The sequence below is a fragment of the Babylonia areolata genome, chromosome 19, assembly GCF_041734735.1.
Source record: "Babylonia areolata isolate BAREFJ2019XMU chromosome 19, ASM4173473v1, whole genome shotgun sequence".
In the NCBI taxonomy this organism is placed as follows: Eukaryota; Metazoa; Mollusca; class Gastropoda; order Neogastropoda; family Buccinidae; genus Babylonia; species Babylonia areolata.
Window position 1 is genome coordinate 53,009,381 of NC_134894.1, and position 27,935 is coordinate 53,037,315.

The 27,935-nt window shown below is 44.6% G+C and overlaps 5 non-coding genes across 5 annotated transcripts; 4 read left to right on the forward strand and 1 right to left on the reverse strand.

Annotated features, from left to right (window-relative positions):
- The first annotated feature begins 22,958 nt into the window (after window positions 1–22,958).
- Trnak-uuu (transfer RNA lysine (anticodon UUU)) lies at window positions 22,959–23,031 on the forward strand. Its single transcript has one exon. It is a non-coding gene; the product is annotated as a tRNA-Lys (tRNA).
- Window positions 23,032–23,528: 497 nt separating this feature from the next.
- On the forward strand, window positions 23,529–23,601 carry Trnar-ucu (transfer RNA arginine (anticodon UCU)). The gene has a single exon. It is a non-coding gene; the product is annotated as a tRNA-Arg (tRNA).
- A 1,333-nt stretch (window positions 23,602–24,934) lies between these two features.
- Window positions 24,935–25,007, forward strand: Trnaf-gaa (transfer RNA phenylalanine (anticodon GAA)). Its single transcript has one exon. It is a non-coding gene; the product is annotated as a tRNA-Phe (tRNA).
- Window positions 25,008–25,902: 895 nt separating this feature from the next.
- On the reverse strand, window positions 25,903–26,018 carry Trnal-caa (transfer RNA leucine (anticodon CAA)). The gene is made up of 2 exons: window positions 25,981–26,018; window positions 25,903–25,948 (listed from the first exon to the last, which is right to left on the reverse strand). It is a non-coding gene; the product is annotated as a tRNA-Leu (tRNA).
- Window positions 26,019–26,635: 617 nt separating this feature from the next.
- Window positions 26,636–26,708, forward strand: Trnaf-gaa (transfer RNA phenylalanine (anticodon GAA)). The gene has a single exon. It is a non-coding gene; the product is annotated as a tRNA-Phe (tRNA).
- The last annotated feature ends 1,227 nt before the right edge of the window (window positions 26,709–27,935 follow it).

Here is a 27,935-nt window from a genome sequence, read left to right on the forward strand (position 1 = left end):
TGAACACCAAGGTAACACCACACCTGTCTCTTTTCACCATGAACACCAAGGTAACACCACACCTGTCTCTCTTCACCATGAACACCAAGGTAACACAACACCTGTCTCTTTCAACCATGAACACCAAGGTAACACCAGGCCTGTCTCTTTTCACCATGAACACCAAGGTAACACCACACCTGTCTCTTTTCACCATGAACACCAAGGTAACACCACACCTGTCTCTTTTCACCATGAACACCAAGGTAACACCAGGCCTGTCAAGAAATGATCCCCCAAGAAATTCAAAATTGGAGGTTAATGGTCAAGGTCGCAATCTGGCTTATGATACTGATGGGAAACATTTTTTCATTTATTTATTCATTTATTTGTTTGTTTGTTTATTCCACACACAAATTAGAAGGGGTTTACTTTCTTTCGAGAGAACGTTTTTAGAATAACCAGTCAATTCATTCATCACACTTACAGAAATCAGATAGACTAAGGCCAAATGTGTAATGAAAAATAAAAGGATGTTGATCTACACAAGCTAACCTGGTATTTTCAGCGTTCATATTATAATAATTCTCACGACAAGTGACACACACACACACACACACACACACACACACACACGTGCGCGCGCCTCACAAATATTTTCCTTTCAGAGAAAGTTGTGCTGGTGACGGTGGTGATGAATGCCCCGAGCTATACAGCGGCCCTATCCACTGGGTAAGTAGCCCTCTGGTCGGTAAAGGTGATATATTCACCGCAGAATAAACTCAGATCCAATTTATACGCGCTTGCGCGCGCGCGCAAACACACACACACACACACATATCTATCTATCTATATACACGCACACGCACGCACGTCTGATTGACATACCATCACAAAGAGCTTTAAGCTGGTTGAAAACCCTGAAAAGATATTTTAATGTATGATGATGATGATGTGTTGGTAGTAGTAGTAGTAACAGCAGCGGTGTTGGTGGTTGAAAGCGCTATATAAATGACGATGATTGTTGTTGGTGTTGGCAGCAGCAGTAGTAGTAGTGGTGGTAGTGGTCGTCGTCGTGGTCGTGGTGTCATTTTTATTGACTCACTTGTGTAAACAAAGTGAGTCTATGTTTTAACCCGATGTTCGGTTGTCTCTGTGTGTGTGTGTGTGTGTGTGTCCGTGGTAAACTTTAACATTGACATTTTCTCTGCAAATACTTTGTCAGTTGACACCAAATCAGGCATAAAAATAGGAAAAATTCAGTTCTTTCCAGTCATCTTGTTTAAAACAATATTGCACCTCTGGGATGGGCACAAAAAATATATAAAAATGAAGCCTAATTATATGCAAACTGCTTTTACTGTTATTTTGTTTTGTTTTTTTGTATTCTCTAAACTTGGCACTTTGATCTGATATTCTGACACAACAACAAGAGCAGTCATTATTATCATTTTTTGTTCAAACAAGTACTTCGTTTGCTAAGCATGGAAATTTTATTTATTTTGCAAACGTTTTGGTGCAGATAGTAAAAAAGGGAAATTACTCTGTAATTAATGCTAGGGGAATTAATTTGCTTTAAACTGATCTTTCTCATCTTAAACATTACATTTTAAAATTATACTCAATACATAAAAAGCTTGTGTGTTTTACTCTCAGTGTACAGGGCTTTCACTGTGTTCATTCGCCCAAGTGGTCTTTTTCGGAAAATACTAAAATCAATATGACGAGTGGACTTTACAGATCTGTTGGCTGAGCCCTGAAGGTCATGGGCAAAAATCAGTTGCGTACACATATTTATACACATTCAAAGCGCGTGCTCATATTCTTCGCGAACGCGAACGACGCCATTTTGTTTCAAGTTGTTGACCTGCCCGTTCAATCCTATATTCAATGGACAATACACGATAACATGTGATGGAAAGTTGGAGAAGGATACCGTTAAATATTTGTTCAGAGAAAGATGTGTGAACGCCTCATCACTTACTGGATTATGCCCCAAACTGCCATAAAAATATCCATAGAATCAGTCGGAATTCACAGTTAAAAATTGTAAACCATGCGAGTTAATACCCTTGAACTGATCACGATGAAACGAAAAAATTTCCAGTCTTGACTTTTCTCAAAATGAAGTCCTTTTCACTTCTTACGACGTTTAGAAGTACTTGTACTTGGCTCTACATTTTATTAGTTTAACAAAATACTAAATTTTCATATCAACTTTAAAACTATAAAACTAGAATGAACATAAAAGAGAAATTGAATCGACCGTGTTGTACTGCACTGGCCCGGCGGGTGTAACTAAACTTGTACATCTATCTAGATCTAGTGAAAACGGTTAAATGTTGCAGTGTGATTGCGGCGATAGCCATTAAAAAGATTTTTTTTTTTTATTGCCCTTAAAGATTTTTTGAATGCCCAAGATATCTACACCAGAATAAAAATGATTTAAACAGCGTTCTCACTGCGAATACCGCAGTTGATTTATCGCCCTTTAAAAAAGTATGTTCAAATGTTAAATTTTAGAACGTCAGCTAAGGAGCCACGATATTGTAATGGATAAGGCAGTTTCTTCTCACCCGAACACGCGGGGTTCGAATCTCGTTAGAACTTCTTTTTTTTTTTTTTTTTTTTTTTTTAAACGCGAAGCTTTATAATAACAAATACAGAACACATTTTAACGATTAGATTTCTTTTTTTAAAAAGTGTATCACAAGTGAGTATTGAAGGCCTTGCCTCTCTTGTTATTATTGTTCTTGTTGTTGTGACACTGAGCAGCAGCAGCAGTAGTAGTAGCAGTAGTGGTGGTGGTCGTCGTGTCATTGTTCTTATTATCGTTCTTGTTGTTGCAGCAGCAGCAGTAGTAGTAGTAGTAGTCATTAGAACGTTCCCTTTCAGGACTACCACAGGGGAGGGAGTGTTAGGGAGTCCGGTGATGGTGTTCTCGGGCTATGTCCACGGACAGCCCAACAGTCTGCGCCATTCGTTCCACCTCAGACGACTGCTCATGGTATGACCCTTCGTTGCTTTTAGTTCTTTGCACCCCCGAAAAAGGAGTGTGGCTGCCCACATGGCGGGGTAAAAACGGTCATACACGTAAAAGCCCACTCGTGTACATACGAGTGAACGTGGGAGTTGCAGCCCACGAACGACGACGAAGAAGAAGAAGAAGTTCTTTTCTTTCCCTTCCGTATTTGTTTTAACCATGGTATAACTTTTTGTTTTTTTCCACAGGCGTTGTGTAAATCTACTCAGATGAAACCCAGTATCAGCCTGATATATTATCATTACGGATACTTATGGAGCGCCAATCTTCTGTCAGAGAGCAAGCTTTAAGCGCTTTTGGGAGCTGTCTTAATATAGTAGCCGAAGAGGAGACAGGGTGGATGGTTAAGGCGGGGGCAAGGAGATTTTGGTTCAGGGATTTTTTTTTTACTTAAAAGAGAACTTTTTATCAGAGAAAGGAAAAGAAAGAATGCCAATACGTCACAGTTAATGAGTTATAAAAAGAACAGCTGTGTTTAATACGGGATCAATATAATTATTTTTAACCATCCTCGTTTCTTTACCCGAACATGTGTCCGAGTTAGGACGTGTATGTATGTGGCTTTGTAGCGTACAGTTTGATACATAGATACATACATGCATACATATACATACATGAGTGATTATACTATTTTCATGAATGTGTGGGTTGAAAGCTCTGACATGTGAGTGCTCTCTCTCTCTCTCTGTCTCTGTCTCTCTCTCTCCAGAATGATGCTCACAGTAACGTCTACGAACCAAACTGTGTGTTTCTGGAAGAAAACTCACGGTAAGAGAGCGAGCAAACGAGAGAGAGAGAGAGAGAGAGAGAGAGAGAGAGAGAGAGAGAGAGAGAGATTACTATTATCATTGGAAAAAGCAATATCATGACAATGATGATGATGACAATGATGATAATGGTGATAACAATAATGATAACAATGATAATGATAGTAATAGGTAGTAATAGCAAAAGCAGTAGCAGCAACAGCAGCAGCAGCAGTAGTAGTTGTTGTATATCTAGTAGTATCATGATCATGATAATGATGATAATGATAATTATTATCATCATCATCATTATCATTGTTATCATGATTATCATCATGTGAAGTGAAGGACAGACGCTGTCCATGGAGACAAGACAGGCCGCAGTGACAGAGTTCTGGTAGCTGGCTGCCTAAGGACACAAATACTATCGCTTAGTTCGTTTAACATTGTGACTGTCTTTTTTTTTCTTATTGTTGTTGTTGTTATGCTGCTGCTGCTGCTGCTGCTGATTATGATAATGATGATCATGATTGTCGTGTCTATACCTAGATAGTAATACAAGGGAAATAATTACTATAAAGAGTCAAAGGTCACAGGAAGCGTGACGACATATCTGGATCAAGATGGTGGATTAAACCGGTGTAACTATTACCAAGTGTCTGTGCAATTTGAATGGTAGCACATGATAACAACACCAACCATCCACGCATACATACACGCAAGATACAGATAAGACAATGATGATGATGATGATGATGATGATTTTCATTATTGTATCTTCTTGAGGATGTGGTCAACGTATGGATGCGAAGTGGAAGAGCAGCTTACCAACAAAGAGGTGGTGGCTGACCAAGGCGATGCTGGCAGCATGGTGAAGTGTGCCTGTAACCACACCAGCAACTTCGCCATCCTCATGCAGATCGTGCCCATCACGGTCAGTCACCTGTGTGTGTGTGTGTGTGTGTGTGAGAGAGAGAGAGAGAAGAGAAAGACATATGGTTTACTGCACATCGGCCTCAGGCCATTATACAAACAAATGGGAAATGGTGGCGGGGGGTCGAGGGGGTGAGGCAGGGTCTGGTGTGGTCGGGGTGGGGTCAGAGAGAGAGAGAGAGAGAGAGAGAGAGAGAGAGAGTACGTGTTCCGTCCACGTTGAATCAACATAACAGTATTGCAGACCACTACAAACCCTGGTTTCAGATAAGTATGTAGAGTCAAGCTTGACAGTTTGACATATCAAAGCCGCTTGTAGCTGCTATGAAAACTTACCGTGATTAATCGTGCTGTGTAAATCTGCGGGTTTTCTTCATGAAGGCTAATTCATTCGCTGCAGTAAAACTGATGACAAGAAATAGCCATCTGATAAAAAAACAGAAGAAAAAAAAAAGAAAGAAAGAAAAAAAAAAAAACTTGACAAAACCACTCATTCCTTACCACGCACGCGGGAGTCTGCAGTTGCCCCCAGAGACGTCACAAAGGGACTGACGTCATCTTGCAGGTGTCAGCGGCGCACGGCATGGCGCTGAGCATCATCACCTACATCGGGTGCAGTGTCACCATCATCACCCAGTTCATGGCCATCACTGTCTTCACCTGCATCAGGTGGGTCTGGGTCCACGGCTGGCTTGCACAAGTCTACGTTCAGTCTTTTTACTATTGTTGTTCTTCTTCTTCTTATCATTATTATCATGATCATCATCATCACCATCATCATCGTCATTAACGTTATTATTATTATTATTATTGTTGTTGTTATCATTAACGTTATAATAATGATAATGATAATAATAATAATAGTAATAATGTTCATTTATATAGCGCACTTTCTCTCTACGAGCTCAGGGCACTTTAGATGAAAGAAAAATATTACAAGTTACACAAAACATTCATGACCACTCTTTCTCAACCCCCCACAACTCCCCCCCTCTCCCCCACCCCTTCACACACACACTCTCTCCCTTTCCCACTCTACATACATCCAAAGTGTGCTGACATGGGTGGTGTTGGAGAACAAGGAAGCTGAGAGTGCTTATAGATAGGTTTTAAAAAGATGAGTTTTTTTTGTGATGAGCGAAAAGCAGAAATAGAATCAGATGCACGGATATGATTAGGAAGGTTGTTCCAGATGTTAGGAGCAGCAAATAAGAAAGAATGTTCACCAAAGGTTCTTTTACTGACACGATGAAGTTTCAAAAGATAACAATCAGAGGAAGAGCGGAGATTTCTTGAGGGAGTGTAAACACTGATAAGTCAGAAATATATGTAGGTCCTGCGGAGTGGAAAGCAGAATAGCAGAGACGCGCAACTTTGTATTTAATTCTCGCTTCAGTAGGGAGCCAATGTAGAGTGCAGAGGTGAGGAGAAATGTGATCAGTACGTGGGACTCGGAGATCAGACGGGCAGCATTATTTTGATTTTTTTTTTTTTTTAATTCGCTGAAGAATAGTATGTGGACAGCGTATGAGAAGAGAATTACAGTAGTCGATTCATGACAGCACACAAACAGAAATAAGAGTTTTAGTAGTTTCAAAAGAAAGGTACTGACGGATAGAGTTGATGCGACGAAGTTCACAATTAACTATGCGTATCAGATTTACTAGTAACCTGAGCATGCATGCTGAGGTTTGAGTCAAGAATAACTCCAAGTTGCTGATTTAGAAAACTGAACTGTGGCGTCACCAACCACAATAGAGGCAGGAAAAGAAGTAGATGTGGACATTCTTGCAGAGGAAATAATCATAACTTCAGTGTTTGTAATCATTTAACTTTAGTTTGTTGAATGTCATCCAGGATTTAACATCGAGAATACAATCCTGCATTGACAGAATCAGACTGTGTACTTGGTTTGGTTCTGAAAACTTTTGTAGCTGAATAACGTTATTATTTTGTTACTACTACTACTACTACTACTACTACTACTACTACTACTACTGTTGTTGTTGTCGTCGTCGTCGGTGTCGTCATCATCATCATTATCATTATCAATATTATTATTATTATTATTATTATTATTATTATTATTATTATTATTAATGATGATGGTAATTTTCAACAATGTGGAATGAAATTACATGTTAAAAAAACCAACAACAGAAAAACCCTGACACACCTGAAAGTAACGAGCGAATAACCAAAGCAAAATACATGGTGTTATTGTAGATAAGGATTTATCCTTTGACCCTTAAATCCTGTCTATTATCAGGCCCTATTACTCACACACATCACATCGATGTCAAAGGCTCGTCCATACCTCACCCGTGAAGCAGCTTGCTCAGTGACTGTATCTCTCATTCTGTCAAAACCAAACTACCTTGGGTTTGTTGCAAGAGTCAAGACTGAGACTCTATTAGCTTTCTGTTTACATCACAAACTGCTCTCCATTAGGCCCTATTTTCAAATCTAAGACAGAAAATCTCTCTCTCTCTCTCTCTCTCTCTCTCTCTCTCTCTCTCTCTCTCTCTCTCTCTCTCTCTCACGGGAGGGGTAGTACCTCTAGAGGGGGGCTTGTCACGCTCTTCCGGGAGTGGTTCGTCCTCTGTTGGTCCCCACCGGCACCCAGCTCTCACCTATGGGTCCTAGAAGCTGCTAGCATGCGGCAGCGCCCAACCCCCGGGCAACGGCTTTGACAGGTTGGCTAAACTAGGTGAGGGTAGCCGATGGGTCTCAAACCCTCGGTGAGTTAGGGCTTGTCTACCCAAGCATGTGAAGACTGGATCCGGCGGACTCTGCGGAAGAAACCTTCATGGTTCAACGGAGAGTAAGGCGGTTGCAGCAGAGCACTGTGGAGTGCTGAGGGCAGGATGAGGCACATAGGACATCCTGGTCATCCACTGCATCCGTTTCCATCTCCAGTCGTCTTGACCTCGTCTTGCCACTGGATACAGATGGTCTCGGACAAGAGAGTGAGGTCGACAGTGCGCAACTCCTCCTCACTATAAACAAAGTCATCGCGCAAGTCATCAGTCATCCTTCATCCCATACCATCATTTTCCCCCAAGCCCTGTGGCGACAGGCGAGCGACGAAGCGACAGGTGTGAGTACACTGGCAGTCGTAGCCGCGGACCTGCACACAGGCGGCTCAGGCCATAGGGTCGTTTTTCACAGACTGGAGCAGCGGTGGAGATCGGCAGCTCCCTGAGCGACTGAGCAGCCCTCTTCAGGACAGCACTGCTCACCTCCATGGCATGAGGAAGGGGCTAGAAAAGGTGCCCTAAACATTGCCTGCTCCACACCACCCTAGTCAGCATACCGCGGCTGACGGGGACCCTACTCAAGCGGTCGACACACAAAGGAAAGAAAGAAGAAAACAAGGAGCACCCCATTGACCATTGCCACATGGAACGTGCGTACGCTTCTGGACAGATCGACTCAGCCAGACCACAGAGACGCACAGCACTCATTGCGAGTGAATTAGCCAGATACAACATCGGCATCGCTGCCTTAAGTGAGACCAGACTGGTAGAAGAAGGCGAACTCTGTGAGCGAGGGGCAGGCTACACCTTCTTTTGGAGTGGTCGCGGACCTAAAGAGAGACGTGAGGCTGGAGTTGGCTTTACAGTGAAGACAACCCTCGTTGGCAAGCTGACTGGCCCCCCGAAAGGAGTGAACGATCGCCTGATGACGATGAAACTCCCTATATGCAACGGGAAGAAGTTTACCACCATTGTCAGCGCCTACGCGCCCACCATGACCAACCCAGATGAGATCAAGGACAAGTTCTACGAGGACCTGAACGCTGTCATCACCACTGTTCCCAACGCAGACAAGCTCATCATTCTTGGTGACTTTAACGCGAGAGTTGGTTGTGACAGCACCTCCTGGGAAGGAGTGATTGGGAAGCATGGGGTTGGTAACTGTAACATCAGTGGTCAACTACTTCTCCAGACATGTGCTGAGCACGACCTTCTTATCACAAACACCATCTTCTGCCTCCCTACCCGTAACAGGACGTCATGGATGCATCCTCGCTCTGGGCATTGGCATCTCATCGACTTTGTCATCGTCAGGAAGAGGGACAGGCAGGATGTACGAGTCACGAGGGCCATGTGCGGCGCCGAGTGCTGGACAGACCACCGCCTTATCGTCTCCAAGCTCAACCTCCGCATCCAGCCCAGGAGACGGCCTCAGGGCATGAAAGCACTCAAACGCCTGAATGTCAACAAGCTGGAGGTAGGCAACATCAAGCAGAGCTTTGCTGACACCCTGGAGGAACGCCTTGAGTCCACCGTGCTGGACAACCAGAATGTGGAGGCAGCATGGGGCGCACTGCATGAGACGGTGTACAACACTGCCATGGAGTGCCTGGGGCCTTCTGTCAGGAAGCACAAAGACTGGTTTGATGAGAACTGCACTGAGATCAAGCAGCTACTAGAAGACAAACGCCAAGCCTACAGAGCCCACATTGAAGATCCCAAGTCACAGTCAAAGAAAGACATACTGAAGAGCGCACGCAGCACCATCCAGCTGAAGCTGCGGCAGATGCAGGATTCCTGGTTGAGCAACAAAGCTGATGAGATCCAGGGCTTTGCAGACAGGAACGACATGAAGAACTTCTATAACGGCCTGAAAGAAGTCTACTGTCCCACCACCTCCGGATCTGCTCCACTCCTCAGTGCTGATGGTTCTACCCAGATCACTGACAAGGACGGGATCCTTGAGAGATGGGCTGAACACTTTGACAGTGTACTGAACTGCCCCTCCACCATCAATGATGAAGCCATCGACCGACTCCCCCAGGTGCCAGTCAGTGAGTCGTTGGATGCCATTCCAACTTTGGAGGAGACCCAGAAAGCTATCCGTCTGCTATCCAATGGCAAAGCCCCTGGCTCAGACTCCATTCCAGCTGAGGTCTACAAAGAAGGTGGTATGGCGCTGACTGAGAAGCTTCATCAGCTGTTCCAGCTCATCTGGCAGCATGAGGCAGTTCCACAGGACTTCAAAGACGCTTCCATCATACACCTGTACAAGCGCAAAGGAAATCGTCAGACCTGTGACAACCATCGTGGAATATCCCTGCTGTCTGTCGCAGGCAAGACTCTGGCCAGAGTGCTACTCAACCGTCTCATAGCGCACCTTGAGCAAGGTCTCCTACCAGAGAGCCCGACATGGTGTTTGCTGCCAGGCAGCTCCAGGAGAAGTGTCAGGAACAGAACGCCAACCTTTACTCCACCTATGTCGATCTGACCAAGGCCTTCGATACTGTTAGCAGAGATGGCCTTTGGAGAATCATGGCGAAGTACGGATGTCCCATAAAGTTCATCACCATCATACGGCAACTACACGATGGGATGCTGGCCCGAGTCCAAGACAACAGAGAGACCAGAACCATTCCCTGTCTCCAACGGAGTCAAGCAAGGGTGTGTTCTTGCCCCCACTCTGTTCAGTCTCATGTTTTCAGCCATGCTGACAGATGCCTTCAGAGACGCTGTCGTAGGCATTGACATCAGGTACCGCACAGATGGCTCACTCTTTAACCTCAGGAGGCTTCAAGCAAAAACCAAGGTGAGGACAGACACCGTCAACGACTTCCTGTTTGCTGATGACTGCGCTCTCATCGCTGCCTCTGAAGCTGACATGCAACACAGTGTTGACAAGTTCTCTGCTGCCTGTGACAACTTTGGCCTCACAATCAGCACAAAGGAGACTGAGGTGATGCACCAGCCAGTTCCAGGAAAGCCTTACGTTGAACCAAACATCTTCATCAACGGGCAACGACTGAACGCGGTGGACAAGTTCACATACCTGGGCAGTACACTCTCTCGCACAATTGTCATCGACGACGAGGTGAATGCCAGACTCGCCAAAGCCAGCGCTGCCTTCGGCAGACTCCATAAGAACGTTTGGAACAGGAGAGGCATCACCCTGGAGACGAAGCTCAAAGTATACAAGGCCATAGTTCTCACCACACTGCTCTATGGACGTGAATCATGGACGGTCTACAAACGCCACGCCAAAAAGCTGAACCACTTCCACAACACCAGCCTCAGAAAACTTCTCGGCATAAAGTGGCAAGAGAAGATCCCTGACACAGAGGTGCTCACTTGTGCAAACTTGCCCAGCATCTACACCATCTTGATGCAGGCCCAGCTGCGCTGGGCAGGCCATGTAGTTCGCATGCCAGACCACCGGCTCCCCAAGAAACTGCTGTTCGGCGAACTCCAACATGGCAAGCGCTCCCATGGAGGCCAAAAGAAGCGCTTCAAAGACACTCTAAAGCTTCTCTGAAGGCTTTCAGCATCAGCCACGACACATGGGAGCTGAATGCAATGGACAGACCAAAGTGGCGTTCAGCTGTCCACAAAGGCGCCAAATCCTGTGAGGCCAACAGAATCGCTGCAGCAGAGCAACGCAGACAGGCCAGGAAAAGCAGTGCCAGCAAGTCCCCGACAGCCGCCACCATCCCCTGTTCACACTGCGTCAGAACCTTCCGGGTGCATAATTGGCCTGACCAGTCATCTGCGCACCCACAGAGCCCAACCCAACCACCCCCAGGATGACTAGATGGTCCTCGTCGATCCCGACAGACGAACCACACACACACACACATATATATATATATATATATATGTGTGTGTGTGTGTGTGTGTGTGTGTGTGTGTGTGTGTGTGTGTGCGCGCGCGTGTGTGTGTGTGTGAGAGAGCTTCTTCACTTTCACAACCCTTCTCGTCCACTGAGATCTGCTTCAAGATGTCTGATTGATCTCCCCACGCCATCAGACATTGAAACAAAGCGATATATATGGTCTTCAGGTTCTACTTTCTTCAAAGAGAGGAGGCTATTTGTTAATCATTTCATCTCCTGGCCTCATTATTTCTTAATTTTCTCTTCAAACAAGCAGTAAAAACATATAACTTCCAGTGAAGCCAAACTCATGCACTCCTTCCCTCAACTTTCTAAATCAGTTGCAGTCTGTGTGTGTGTGTGTGTGTGTGTGTGTGCGCGCGCGTGCGTGCGTGCGTGCGTGTGTGTGTGTGTGTGGGTGTGCGTGCGTGCGTGCGTGCGTGTGTGTGTGTGTGTGTGTGTGTTGTGTAGATGACAAAGTTGTAATCGCTAGAAATAGTTTGTCAGCACCAAATTCAGCTTAACAATAGGAGAAAGAATTCTTTCCACACATACCAAAGAAACCGGTACAAGAAAAGAGAGGAGACGAACAGTGTGCCCTGTTTCAGGTCTCTGAACTGTGAGAGGGTGTGTGTGCACCGCAACTTGTGCTTCGCTATAGTGGGCGCCCAGGTCACCTTCCTGGCCGGCATTGAAGCCGTGGAGCACAGGGTGAGTGTGGTGCCAATGGTGGACACATTGTGTGTACGTTTACGAGGTGAATTTCTGATCCACTGGCCTTTCTGATCCCCCAAGGAACTGTTGAGGGAGGGAGACGGAGGGGAGGACAGGAAAGGGAAAACAAAGAAAACGAAAATGACGGACTTTGCAGAATGGACAGGAAACCATTTGCAAACACCAGGCTTTGACACGCAATCGAGAGACCTTGAGGAATCCTGTAAACATTTTTATACGTGCGGCCTACCAGTGACTCTCTTCAGAGTTAATGAAGACAAAGTGCAGACAACACACTAGTCATGAGTCTTCAAGTGTGTTTAATTGTGTGTACTTTCGATTGTGTGTATGTACTTGTGTGTCAGTCGACGGGCGCAAAGACCACGCGGTTAGTTAAAGCCGGCGATGGGCTTTTAGTCTGCGGATCCTGGCCCGGGGTTTGATTTCCAGTCACGGCTCATGGTAGGTTAAGGGCGGGGACTTTTGTTTCCCAATATCCCAGGTCAACAGATGTGCAGACCTGCTTAGTGCATGAATCCATTTCGTGTGTATACGCATGCACAACTGAGATCAAATGCACACAGTTAAGTTCCCGTAAGCCATATCATATGTCAGCGTTCGATGGTTAAAAAAGCAAAAAGCATACCCAGCATGCAACCCCACCCCCCACGCCCCCAAAAGCGAAGTGTGGTTGTCTGAATGGCGGGATTAAAACGGCCATGCACATAAAGACCCGCTTGTATACTAATGCAAAAAAACAAAAAAGTGCATGTGTGTGTGTGTGTGTGTGTGTGTGTGTGTATGTGTGTGTATGTGTATGTGTGTGTGTGTGTGTGTGAGTGTGTGCGTGTGCCTGTGTCTGTGTGCCTGTGTGCCTGTGTCTGTGTGCCTGTATCTGTGTCTGTGTCTGTGTCTGTGTTCGTGAATGTTGGCAAGCTCAAAGTGTGAAAAAGTGTGCATGTCCGTGTCTATTGGTTGGTAACATATGTGTGTGTCTGTTGTTAACGAGTAAGTTGGACATTCTTGCATCTATCTGTCTGTGGCCCATCTCTCTCTACATACATTTATAATATATATATATATATATATATATATATATATATATATATATTTATTTATTTATTTAGAGAGACAGAGAGAGGTAATACTACTAATAATAATGGATACTTATATAGCACACTATCAAGAAATCTGCTCTAGGTGCTTTACAAAAATGCTTTTGTTAACATAAAACATTACATCAATGTTACATACACACACCAAAATGTGACCACACACACACACACACACACACACACACACACACACACACACACACACACACACGCACGCACGCACGCACGCACGCACGCACACAATTGAACTTATTGCTGAGGGAAAAGGTGAGTTTTGAGACGAGATTTAAAAGATGCGAGGGAATCAGAATGACGGAGGTTTGCAGGGAGCTTGTTCCACGTTTTTGGCGATTGAAAAGAAAACGATTTGTGTCCATAGGTCTTACTTCTGACGTGAGGTATCCTGAGAAATCGAGTATCAGAGGAAGAACGGAGCTGGCGATACGGGGTATAGATATGGAGGAGTTCAGAAAGATACTTGGGGCCAGATCCGTTGACTGCAGAAAAGGTCAGAGCGGATAGCTTATAGTCTATTTGATCAGAAACAGGCAACCAGTGGGGAGACTGAAGGAGAGGAGAAACATAGTCAAATTTAGAAGCTCTGCAAATGAGTCTGGCAGTGTTATTCTGAATTCGTTGATATTTGGGAAGGCCGGCCAAAAGAGAGTTGCAGTAATCCAATCTTGAGAGAACCAGAGAGCATATAAGTGTCTTGGTTGCATCGGTTGAGAGATAGTGGCGGATAGAGCTGATTCTACGCAGTTCCAAATAGGCAACTTTACAGATATTTGAAATGTGCTGTTGGAAGGAAAGAGACTTGTCTAGGATTACACCAAGACTGCGAACAGAGGGAGAAAGTATAACAGGTGTGCTGTTGATCAGAACAGAGTCAGGAAAGGAAGGATGTTGACGAAACTTCTTTGGACAGGTTATCATAAATTTAGTCTTAACATCATTTAGTTGCAGCTTGTTGAGAGTCATCCAGTCCTTTAGGCCAGCAATGCACTCCTGTGTTTGAGTCACCAGTTCATCAAATTCAGCCATGGAAGCCGACTGATCAAGTTGTGTGTCATCAGCAAAGCTCTCATGCGACATCGCATGATGACTGATGACATCCGACACAGGAGCCGCATACAGCACGAAAAGAACAGGACCTAGGACGGACCCCTGTGGGACACCATATTTTAAGGCAGATACTCTAGAGTATCTACCATTTACACATACTTTCTGTGTACGATCTGACAGGTAAGATGTGATCCATGCTAGTGCAGTGTCACGAATACCAAAGGAAGTTTTAAGTCTGTTCAAGAGGATAGAGTGGTCGATAGTGTCAAAAGCTGCTGACAAATCTGAGAGCGAGAACACATGTCTTATCCTCATCAAATCCCGAAAGCAAATCATTCACTATTCTAAGTAGGGTCGTTTCGCAACTATGACCACGTCTATAAGCTGACTGGTGGGAATTAAGTAAACCATTTTGTTCCAGATAAGCTAAGAGCTGAGACAATATGACCTTTTCTAGCAGTTTTGATAAAAATGACAGATTAGAGACAGGTCGATAATTTTTCAAACAATTATGATCCAAAGATGGTTTTTTGATGAGTGGACGTACAACAGCAGATTTGAAGCTTTCAGGGAAACAACCAGACAGTAAGGAAGAATTGATGACATGAGTAATATGTGGCAGTAGAACATCAATACATTCAACCAACAAAGAAGACGGGACAGGGTCAGGCTCAGAGGATTTCGGACAAGCGCTCAGACACACTTTCTTCACAAAATCTTCAGTAACCGGTTGGAAACCATGTAAAACAGGACCACTGTACACGCGTTCTTTAACGGGTGAAGAAGGAGACACAACAGAGTCAAGTTTCTCACGAATGCACGATATTTTGCCGGTGAAGAAGTCAGAAAACTTTTGAGGGAGTTCCTGCATCGAAAATATTGTAGGGAGAGGAGTGTTTTTCATTTTCTTCATTTTACCTAGTAGATTGTTCGTAGTGTTGAAAAGCTGTTTGGCTGTAGTGCATGCAAGGATTTTAGAAGAGTAGAATTTTGACTTTGCCCTGTCAATAATGTTTGTTACACTATTCCTGGCTGTCTGAAAACAAGCACCATCATCACACAACAACACGCTGACAGTGTGTGTGTCCCTGTACTGTGCAGCTGGTGTGCTCCGTGGTGGCGGTGCTGCTTCACTACTGGTACACTGCCGTCTTCGTGTGGATGCTGGTGGAGGGCCTCCACCTGTACAGCAAGGTGGTCAGGGTCTTCGGCACAGAGCGCTCGCGGATGACTTACTACGTCTGCTTTGGCTGGGGTAGGTCCGTGTTCATGTGCTGTTTCGATTTCGGGTTGGTTGGTCTATGTTCCTTCCGTGCACCGGTTTCTTGTTCAATGTCTGTGTTACTGGCTCTGCTCCTTGTTAAAGTTCTGTGTTACTGGCACTGCTCCTTGTTAAAGTTCTGTGGTACTGACACTGCTCCTTGTTAAATGTCTGGTACTGGCACTGCTCCTTGTTAAAGTTCTGTGGTACTGACACTGCTCCTTGTTAAATGTCTGGTACTGGCACTGCTCCTTGTTAAATGTCTGTGTTACTGGCACTGCTCCTTGTTAAAGTTCTGTGGTACTGACACTGCTCCTTGTTAAATTCTGTGGTACTGACACTGCTCCTTGTTAAAGTTCTGTGGTACTGACACTGCTCCTTGTTAAAATTCTGTGGTACTGACACTGCTCCTTGTTAAAATTCTGTGGTACTGACACTGCTCCTTGTTAAAGTTCTGTCGTACTGACACTGCTCCTTGTTAAAATTCTGTGGTACTGGCACTGCTCCTTGTTAAAGTTCTGTCGTACTGACACTGCTCCTTGTTAAAGTTCTGTGGTACTGGCACTCATACCTCATTCCCTCGACCGCTGGTGTCGTTGGGGGGACATGAGGAAGATGTCGTAGCTCGCCACGCCGTTCTGTTGGCGGCTGTCGTGAAGAGATCTGGCATCGTCATTTTGGTCCATTCCTTGACGTTGTCGGACCAGCTCTTCCTCTGGTGCCCCCGTCCGCGCCCTCCCTCTACAGTCCCTTGCAGGATGGTTTTGGAGAGGGTGTTATGTCGTATGACGTGACCAAACCATGCCATCTTCCGTCGTTTGACAGTCGCCAGCAGTGGTTCTTGGGGCCCAACAAGGTTGCTGACCAGGTTCCGCACATGGTCATTGGACAGGGTTGCTCCCAGGTACTTAAAGCTGGTCACTTCTTCCAATGGCTCACCATTCATGGTTATGTTGGCACTGATGTTAGTTGTGCTGTTGACCATGACCTTTCACTTCTCTGTGCTGATCTCCATGCCGTAAGCACTTGCTCTTGTAGTAAATCTGTTTGTTAGATCCTGGAGCTCGGTGTTAGTGCCCCCCATGAGGTCGATGTCGTCTGCGAATCGAAGATTGCAGACTGGCCCGCCGCCAATAGTGATGGAAGTGTGGTGGTCTTCGAGGGCCTCTTGCATGATTCTCTCCAGAAAATTGTTGAAAAGTACTGGGGATAATAAGCACCCTTGCCTGACTCCGACTGTGGTCCGAAAGAATTGTCCTTGTTGATTATTGAGGAGCACTGCGCTGCTGGACTGTTCGTAGAGGGCACTGCTCCTTGTTAAATGAAATGTCTGTGTTACTGGCACTGCTCTTTGTTAAATGTCTGTGTTACTGGCACTGCTCCTTGTTAAAGTTCTGTGGTACTGGCACTGCTCCTTGTTAAAGTTCTGTGGTACTGGCACCTGTTCCTTGGTAAAGCTTTGTGTTCCTTTCCACTCTTCCTCTTTAGGGTAGGCTGTGCTGATCGGGTATGTGTAAGGGTAGGCCGTTCAAGTTGGCTAGGTAGGCGATAGGATGGGCTGTTTTAGCTGGGTAGGCTGTTTAGGCTTGGTAGGTGCATGTTAGGGTAGGCCGTTGATTTGGCTGGGTATGTTAGGGTAGGCTGCTTTGGCTGGGTAGGTATTTGGGTAGGCTGTTTTGGCTGGGGTCGTAGTTATATGTTCCTTGCACTCTTGCTTTTCGTGTAGTCTGTTTTGGCTCAGTGGGGTAGGTTGTGTTCAACTTCCACTCTTGCTTGTTAAGCAGGCTGTTTGGGCTGGGTAGGTGTTAGGGTGGGCTGTTTTGGCTGGGGTAGTTGCACTCTCTCTTGTTAGGTAGGCTGTTTTAGCTGGTTAGGTCTGTGTTCCTCAGTGACACCCTTCCTTGTCAGGGGTCGGCTGTTTTCGCTGTGGATAAGTGTTCAGATTTATTGACTACCGGATGATAGGTCCGAGTCTACGTCAAGCTCCTTAGCGTTCCTTGCCCCCTTCCTTCTTAAGGTAGGCTGTAGTTGTTATTGTTGTTCTATCTTCATCTTTTGTCGTTGTTTCTGGATGTAAACCAGTTGGCGCTGTGTTTTGTCAGTCTGTGCCTTGAAATCTTCAAGATAAACGCTATCAAGTTACTCAGTGTGGTGATGTAACGCGGTGCATTGGAGTCATTGAAAACCCACTGGGCTCTGACTCACTCCTGTCCTGTCTATCTGGGAGCGGGTGACATATCTGCAACGTCGGCGCCAGGTCCTGTCGGCTTTCAAGACGTGTGTTCTCTCAATAGTCTTTTATGCAAAACGTCAAATGGTTGGGATTACACGTACAAAGCCAAATGTCAAACAGGCCCAGTGGTTCATTACTGTGATTGAACAAATCATTTAATAATTATTTATGTTAATTGTTCAGGGTGTATATATATGTCAATCGAACATTCAACTGAATCAAACTAGATTTGTAAAACAACACTAACAATAAAGAAAAAGACAAGAGAGGCAAGGCCTTCAAGACTCACTTGTGATACACTTTAAAAAAAAATCTAATCATTAAAATGTGTTCTGTATTTGTTATTATAAAGCTTCGGGTAAAAAGAAAAAGAAAAAAAATCCTAACGACAGTGTTCGGGTGAGAAGAACCTGTCTTACCCATTACACTATCGTGGCTCCTTAACTAACTTTCAAAAATATATATTTAAACATGCTTTTTTAAAGGGCGATAAATCGATTGCGGTATTCGCAATGAGAACGCTGTTTAAATCATAATATTCTGGTGTATCTTGGGCATTCAAAAAATCTTTAAGGGCAATTAAAAATTCTTTTTAAGTCCATGGTAAAGGAGACGTGGCTATCGCCGCAATCACACTGCAACATTTAGCCGTTTTCTCTGGATCTAGATAGATGTACAAGTTTAGTTACACCAGGTTGACACGGTCAATTCAATTTCTCTTTTATGTTCATTCTAGTTTTATAGTTTTAAAGTTGATATGAAAATTGAGTATTTTGTTAAACTAATAATATATAGAACCAAGTACAAGTACTTCTAAACGTCGTATGAAGTGAAAAGGACTTCATTTTGAGAAGAGTCAAGACTGGAAATGTTTACGTTTCATCAATTCAAGGGTATTAACTCTCATTGTTTATTATTTTTAACTGTGAATTCCGACTGATTCTGTGGATATTTTTGTGGCAGTTTGTGGCATAATCCAGTAAGTGATGAGGCGTTCACAAATCTTTCTCTGAATAAATATTTAACGGTCTCCTTCTCCAACTTTCCATCACATTTTATCGTGCACTGTCGATTGAATATAGGATTGAACGGGCAGGTCAACAACTTGAAACAAAATGGTGTCGTTCGCGTTCGCAAAGAATATGAGCACGCGCTTTGAATATGTATAAATATGTGTGCGCAGTTGATTTTTGCCCATGACCTTCAGGGCTCAGCTAATAGATCTATAAAGTCCCTCGTCATATTAATTTTAGTATTTTCCGAAAAAGACCACTTGGGCGAATGAACATAGTGAAAGCCCTGTACACTGAGAGTAAAACACACAAGCTTTTTGTGTGTTGAGTATAATTTCAAAATGTAATGCTTAAGATGAGAAAGATCAGTGTCTGTGTGTGCGTGTATATGTGTGTGTGTGTGTGTGTGTGTGTGTGCCCATGTGTGTGTGTGTGTGTGTGTGTGTGTGCGCGCGCGCGCACATGTGTCTGTGCGTGTCAGTGCGTGTGTGTGAGTGTGGCGCACGTGTGATCTGAGTATGGTACATGAATGGTGTGTGTACGAACATAATTATGGACTGATTCAGGGGTGTTGGAGAGCAACGACAGGGGTTTACAGGGTGGGATGTTGACAATGTGGGAACGGAAGGTGTACCAGTATACGTCAGTCATTGTTGTAGTAATGAGAGTGTGCGTATTTGTTTTTGTAAGGTGTGGTGTATACATGTAAGAGTGCGTGTGTCATGTAAGGTGAACGTATGCGTGATGTGTACTCTGGCGTCTGTGCGTTGGGTATGGTTTTGGTGGTGTGTATGGAACGTGCGAGACAACTTGAGTGATTGTTTATGTGTGCAGTCAGTGGTAAATAGGGGTGTGAGAGACAATAGGGTGCGGAGGTCATGGTGTGGAAAACTGGGAAACTTTCAAACACAAAACCAACAGAACATAGTAAAGTCAACCTTGTGCAACGAGATTCCCAACTCACTTGGGAAAATGAGTGGCCGAAGGGAGGGCCTGAGTAAGGAAGAATGAAGAGAAATGACAGCTGAGACAGACGTCTAGACGGCCGTTCACTTCTTGGCGGCCTTCTTGGCAGCAGGCTTCTTTGGGGTCTTGACCTTCTTGGCTGCCTTCTTGGCTGGAGACTTGGCTGCCTTCTTGGGTTTGGGCGCCTTCTTGGCCGGAGATTTGGGCTCAGTTCTTGGCAGCGGCCTTCTTGGGAGACTTGGCCTTCTTGCCTGCAGGTTTCTTGGCCAGCTTTTTGGCAGCAGCCTTGGGCTTCTTGGCCTTCTTGGGTTTGGCAGCAGCGGCCTTTTTCTCTCCCAGATGGAAAGAGCCAGAAGCTCCAGTGCCCTTGGCCTGCTTGAGAGAGCCGGCCTTGACTCCGGCCTGCCTTCAGGGCCGATTTCAGACGAGCGTTGATCTTGATCACCTCGCTGCCCACCTCAGGTTGTAGTTGGCCATGATGTACTTGAGGATGGCCTGGCGGGAGGTAACCACTGCGCTCCTTCAGGGCAGCGACTGATGGCAGCGGCGATCATGACGAAGGGGGTTCAGGACACTAGCAGGTCTGCACATATGTTGACCTGGGAGATCGTAAAAATCTCCACCCTTTACCCACCAGGCACCGTCACCGTGATTCGAACCCGGGCCCCTCAGATTGACAGTCCAACGCTTTAACACTCGGCGATTGCGCCCGTCATCAAAAATAGGACGATGACGTACCTGTTATAGCATTGGTTTGTTCAAGTCAGCGTCAGTTTGTTACTATTTTGATTTATCTACCAGAATAACATTGTGATTTAACAAGTAGTCTCTCTTGATAGATTTTTTTTTAATTAAAAAAAGGCCGGACACAAAATGGTGTTTTACCCTGTTAATGAATATACCTACAATTATTCACTGCTAATGGTGTTCTGCTCTGGGTCCAGTCCACCAGTTATCAATCGGCGGACGGAGTAATGCCCTACTACTTAATCTGCCTACCAACGAGTATCTCTGTGTGCGCTGGTAAAACATACGGTAGCGTGGCCGAGCGGTCTAAGGCGCTGGTTCTTCAGAAGCACCAGTGTCTTCAGAAGCGTGGGTTCGAATCCCACCGCTGCCAGTTTTGTGGGTTTTTTTTTCCTTCCTTCCATTTTTCTGTCTTATTTTCCCTTTTTTTTCTTTTCATTTTTCTTTCTCACTTTTTTTTAAAGGTAGGGGGCGTATAAGAGAAGGGGGGTGGATAAAAATAGAGATCGCCGTATCACTGAAGATTTTACGGATTAATATTATCAGTTGAACAGTTACTGAGTTACCAGTACCAACAAGTGTTTTTCTTCTTGTTTATTTTTAATACCTATTAATGAACTAAAACTGTAGGCTGCTGTCTGTACATGAACCACAAACTCGGTAAGAAAAAGAGAAACATAAAGATAATAAGTCGAGTAGAAACGTGAACTTGTTGCGCGTCAGTTAGCGCGTCAACTCCACTGGTTACTGTCGTCAGTATTGCTATGCATTGTATTTGATTTCAGTGATGAAAGTACGTTAAACCAACAAATTCATGCGACTTGAAACCTCTTAATTTCTGTCTTAATTGTGTCTTTCCCTTTTTATCCGGCTTTCGTTCCTCGTCAGTCTTTTCTCTCTTTTTTTTCTTTTTTTTTCTTCCTAAGACAAACTCTAAATAAGCTGCTGTACCAACCTTTATCCATACTAAATTCATTCACTTGCTGAGTACGTTTACCTGATCAAATTATCAACATCAGTTTTTTAATATTTTAATTACTCTATCAGTTAAACGTTATTTTCGCCCGGCGGCTCGTGATATCTTATCAATCTATCTATCGATCTATCTATCCGCTATCTCTCTCTCTCTCTCCATATATCAGTGTGTGTGTGTGTGTGTGTGTGTGTGTGTGTGTGTGTGTGTGTATGTGTGTGTGTGTGTTTGCGCGCGCGCGCGTGTGTGTGTATGTGTGTGTTTGTGTGTGTGTGTGAATTTTATTTATATATTGACTATTTCTTGGGAGTAAACTAACAATTAGAAATTCAACTGATAGAAAAAGAAGAAAAAATTAGTAATGGACAACCACACCTTTTTTGACCGATAAAAAGGGGAGTGGTGTGGGATTGAATATATACGGAATCAAGCAGACGATCTAGCCGGAAAAGAAAGAAAGAAAAACACAGATAAAGAAGTAACGGCAACTGTTTTCCGTGCTGGTTTATAATATCAATAAAATTATTTCTGTATTTCAGTACTGAGAAAAGAAAGTATGTTTCGTTGTTTAGATTAACTTGTTCATCTCTCTGTCTCTCTGTCTCTGTCTCTCTCAGTCTCTCTCTACTCGCCGAATAGAACTTTGAATTACCGTCTGTCTCTGTTATTGTCCCCCCCTCCCCTCCCCCGGGCCCCCTCCCGACCCACCCCCTCTCTCTATCTCTCAAACAAAGAAGGCAAAAAAAAACAAAACAACAACAACAAAAACAAAAAAACAACAACAACAAAAAACAAAAAAACAAAACAAAACCAAAACTGGCAGCGGTGGGATTCGAACCCACCCTCCGAAGAGACTGGTGCCTTAAACCAGCGCCTTAGACCGCTCGGCCACGTCAGTTGCCGTATGACCAGCCTGGGCACAGACAGACATTTCTTGGTGAGCAGGGCATAAATTCATTGGTGATAAATCGTTTTTAGGTGGGTCTCTCTCTCTCTCTCTCTCTCTCTCTCTCTCTCTATATATATATATATATATGTGTGTGTGTGTGTGTGTGTGTGTGTGTGTGTGTGTGTGTGTGTGTGTTGATTTATGTCCTATCAACCTGCGCGTTATATCCACAAGCCTACATATATTTTTTGGTGACCACAGTGCTCCAGAATAACAGCCGAGAAGTAGCATGTCCGAGTGACCACAGTGAAAAAAAAAACAGTACTGAAAATGAGAAGGTATGGCCACGTGACTAGATCCCGCGGGCTCTTCAAGCCTGTCCTTCAGGGAACAGTGCAGGAGGAAAGGGGGCGAGGCAGACAGCGACAGAAGTGGAGCCTGAGTGGCCAGACAACGGTTCCTGAGTGGACAGAGAGGAGCGGCCGGCATCAGTTGCCGAAACTCAGTCCCTATCGCATGATCGCCAGAAATGTAGAACGTCAGTTTGTGATAAGTTCAGCAGTGCAGCGCCCCACGACAAAAGCAGGTTTCAGGGCCAGTGACAGAGACAGTGACACTGAGCATGTCCGAGTGGCCTGAAGCCGTCACGTAGCAGTCCCCGTAGCGCAGTGGATAGCGCGCTGGACTTTTAATCCACAGGTTGCGGGTTCGAATCCTGCCGGGGATGTTTTTGTTTTTATTTTTACCGATTTATTTATTTATCTATTTAGAGTAGTGATGATTATTATTTGTACTAGTAGTAGTTCCCCCCCCCCTCCCCCCTCGCCTCCCCACCCCCACCTCCTCGGGCCACCTCCGCCCTCCCTCCACAATCCACCGACATCATGTGATCGCAGTTTCATGTTTCAAACAAGGCGGGTATTCAGGAACATCTGTTGACCAGATTCACCCACAATAGAGTTTTACTGAAGGACCGTAAACTGAGTGTGCAGAATTTCTCCCCTCAAGACGGAATGAGTAGTGTTCACAACAAGGCGTGGACGTTCACTCCACCAGTCACACAGAGGAGTGAAGGGGAAAAACAAACACTGAGCCAAACACTCGCACACCACGCGCAGGCCTGACCAGTGTGTCAGCTGATACGTCCGTGGTCAGCTGGCATACTGGTTTGTGCGTAGGTCACAGCGTCAGTGGTCAGTGTTTTTGAACACATGAAGTGCAGCAGTCCCCGTAGCGCAGTGGATAGCGCGCTGGACTTCTAATCCAGAGGTCGCGGGTTCGAATCCCGCCGGGGATGCTTTTTTTTTTTTCTTTTTTTTTTTTAAATTGTTATTATTAATAACGCTTTTCTCAAGATTAGGGCCCAATTATAGCTGACATTTCCGTGTAAACGATACCCTGTTTTCCTTCCCTCTCCCGCAGTATTGAGGAGGCCAACATCAATCAACTTCGTGGTGCTTGTCGTGCTTCAGTTAAACTGATGACCCGACACACCACATACACACACACACACACACACACATACACACTGCTGACACACACGTACGTGTGTGTTTGAACACAGATCCGACCTCTTCAAGTTCAGCTTCTACTACAAACACTAGTACTGAATTCACAACGGGTCTTGAGACAGAGCGAAATATTAAGCCGGGAGTGCTTCCACGGCAGTGACTTCCGAGTGAGTATAATTCTGTTCAGGATAAAGCTTTGTGTCAAAAGCACTGAGGAGAGACAGTGAAAGTTTGCTGCAGTCAAAATTTCCGACACAGAGACTGACGAGGCCGTCAAAACTAGACCGGACCAGCAACTGATGAAGAAAGTGGGCTTTTTGGAACGCGCGCGCGCGCACGCGCACACACACACACACGCGCGCACACGCACGCACGCACTGACACACACACACACACACACACACACACAGCAACTGAGTAAATGTGACCCTTCACCACTGATGGAATGAGTCGCTTTGCACCGTGACCTGACCAACTTTGCCGATAGCGGCGATTTTAGGCGGGCGGGGGTCAGCCGGGTTGTCGATTTTCAGATTTATTGGCAAACTGGGAATGGGCGAAACGGAATTACCACTGAGTTCAGTGATAAGCGAATTGGGAACTAGTAGGCGAATCAGGACGATTCATTCAGTCGTCACAAATATATCTCGCTCGCTCTCTATCTCTCGCTCTCTTCTGATTTTCCACCGGACATGTTTTGTAGTGTTTTTTTTCTTCTTTTTATTTTATTTTTTTAAGGGACAGTTGGTGTTCTGTCCTGTTACCTGACCAGTAACCCATCAATCGATAGAGTTATGAACCACAAACTAATTTTCCATCAACTGTCTGTGCGCGTTTGACCCATACGGTAGCGTGGCCGAGCAGTCTGGAGGCGTGGGTTGAAATCCCACCGCTGCCAACTTTTTATTTTTATTTTTTCTGAGAGAGAGAGAGAGAGAGGGGGGGGGGGAAGGAGTGGGGGTGTGGGAGGTCAGAGAGAAAGGTTAGTCACCATTGTTTTCGTGTGGGTTACAGATTCAGTAAAATGGGTGCTTTCTTTGTTCTTTAAATTGTTTTTCCATCAGAATATTGATTACACTAATCCGTACAAGAAGCCCGCACACAAAGAGACAGACGTCAGCCGGAATAGCTCAGTTGGGAGAGGGTTAGACTGAAGATCTAGAGGTCCCGGGTTCAATCCCGGGTTCCGCCACGGAACACTGTCCGGCGGTTGACACTTAAAAACAAAAAAATTAACTTGCATCTATTTATTTTTATTTCAAAAATTTATTTATTTATTTATTAGTGTGTGTGTGTGTGTGTGTGTGTGTGTGTGTGTGTGTGTGTTGCATACCATTTGCCTCTGTAGTGTGTGTGGCTTTGAAAATGAATCATTATGTACAGGTTCAGGTGCTTTGTGGGTGTGTGGTGTGTGTGCATCTTGGCATACGTGCGCCCAAGGACGCTGAACGAAGCGGAATTCATTTATCATTGATTCATTTCATTGTATTCTCTCAGTGTCTGTCTGTCTGTCTGTCTGTCTGTCTCTCTCACTCACTCACTTATTTGCTTTATCTGTTTTGTCTGCTTGTCTCCCAGTCTGTTTCTGTGCCCATCTCTGACGCTGCTCTTTATTTTTGCTTTGAGGAAGCGACGGTGAATAGTTGCTATTTGTAAATAGTTTATGTACATTGTGTGCCAACACACTCCATACAGCCTGCACAGTTAACATCTAATTCATGACGTAAACGGTCTCCACACCGCTTACCCCCATCCCCACCTCCACCCCCACCGCCGGCCCACACTCACAGACAACTGCACTTTCATGATCTCTCCTGTGATAGTAATCAAGTTAGTGGCTCTCGCGTCTTGACAATCGCGTGCCGTCAATGTGCCCGCTGTCTGGAATACCCCACGGATATCAGTGTTTGGTCCATCTATTTATAGGTTCATGGGGATACCCCTCTCTCCCCGGCCAGCGGCTCCTCTCCTCCAACTGTTTCACTATTGTTTGTTATTTTTCCCCATTGATCTCTTGCTTTTAATGTTTCTGAATGCAGCAATGTGAAATTGCAGAAATATTTTAATGCAGTGGCGGAAAAAAAAGTTGTCAGAAGTGGGATTCGAACCCACGCCCACATTCGTGGACCAGAACACTCACCACCCAGTGGGCGGAAGACAGCAGTCTTGAGTCTGGCGCCTTAGACCACTCGGCCATCCTGACGTCTCTGAACATGTCGAATTGAATTACATACACTGGGCAACAGTCACCGACCGACGTACGGCTTCCCTGTACGGTGTTTGATTTCTTAACATTTGGCGCACTTACACAATAATCGACCGTTAGTTAACTGACAGAAGCGCAAGTGAGTCAGCAGTGTTATCATCTGCAATGACATCGGGATTGTGACGTAGTTTCTAGAAACACACACACACACACACACACACACACACACACACACACACACACACACACACACTGTCACACACACACACACACACACACACACACACACTGTCACACACACACACACACACACACACACACACACACACACACACACACACACACACACACACACACACACACACACACACACACACAGAAGAGCGACGGAGGAGGATGCACTGCCGAGAGAGAAAGACTGGCCGGGATATTGACTCGGATAATTAACTGATCGCAAATCTTTATTTTGTCCAAGGATAACAGAGTGAACTTGACGAAGTAGGTGATTGTTCCCCACATGACCCACGATTCTGATAAAACTTTCAGGCTATTTCACATTTTAATCATAAATCCGTACACGTAGTAGTAGCGTGCGTGCAAGTAGACAGACGTTAGCCGGAATAGCTCAGTTGGGAGAGCGTTAGACTGAAGATCTAAAGGTCCTTAGTTCAATTCCGGGTTCCGGCACGGAACACTGTCCGGCGGTTGACACTTTTTTTTTTTTTGGTGTAGTTGTGTGTGTGTGTGTGTGTGTGTGTGTGTGTGTGTGTGTGTGTGTGTGTGTGTGTGTGTGTGTGTGTGTGTGTGTGTGTGTGTGTGTGTGTGTGTGTGTGTGTGTGTAAGGGTGATTCATCAGTCGATTCAGTACCTGTGTAAGTTCGTCGAGTGAGGTTATGTACGTATGTATGAAGATGAATAACCAGTGTTAATATTATAGTAATATCGTCATAGTGATTTCACGTGGTTTCATCAGCAATACCCATCTTTTTCTGCCACACACACACGCATACACACACGGCACGCACACACACACACACCGTCACACACACACACACACACACACACACACCGTCACACACGTGGTGCGCGCGTGCACACACACACACACACACACACACACACACACACACACACACACACACACACACACACACACACACACACACACACACACACACACATGGCACGCACGCACGCGCGCCGGCGCTCGCACGCACGAACGCACACTTCACGGATGCGCACGCACGCATAATATACACACAATCAGATTTTCAAACACTCACCTGTTAAAACTATTCGCAGATCACAATGATATATATGTTATTGTTTCTCCGCTGATTAGTCATTTTTATTTATTTATTAATCTGTTTATTATTTATCCATTTATTCATTCAGTAATTTTTTTTTATTGTGTCGTTTTATAGAGTTTGGTCTGTTTATTCATCTGCTTTGTTCTTTTTCTAAATGAATTATTAATTAAACACTGTTCCGGAATTGCTGAGACCGTTTTGTAATTCAGCAGTTTCTGTATATATATATATATATATATATATATATATATATATATATATATATATATATAACAAAAAACAACCAAACACACAAAAGACAAAATAAAGAATTAAAAAAGACAAAAACAAAAACAAACAACAACAAAAAACAAAAACAAACAAACAAAAAAACAACAAAAACAACCAACCAAACAAAGAAACAAACAAAAAAAACAAACAAAAAACCCCCCAAAACCAAACAGCCGGAAATGTGTTAGTAAGGATAAAAACAATTTCTCAGAAGTGACTAATTATTCACAGTATTTTTCTGTTATTTATTTTCGGTAAAAGAAAACAAAAAAAAAGTTACATTTTTTTCGTTAAGCACATTTATATACTGAGCAATAATCTAATGTACAAATAA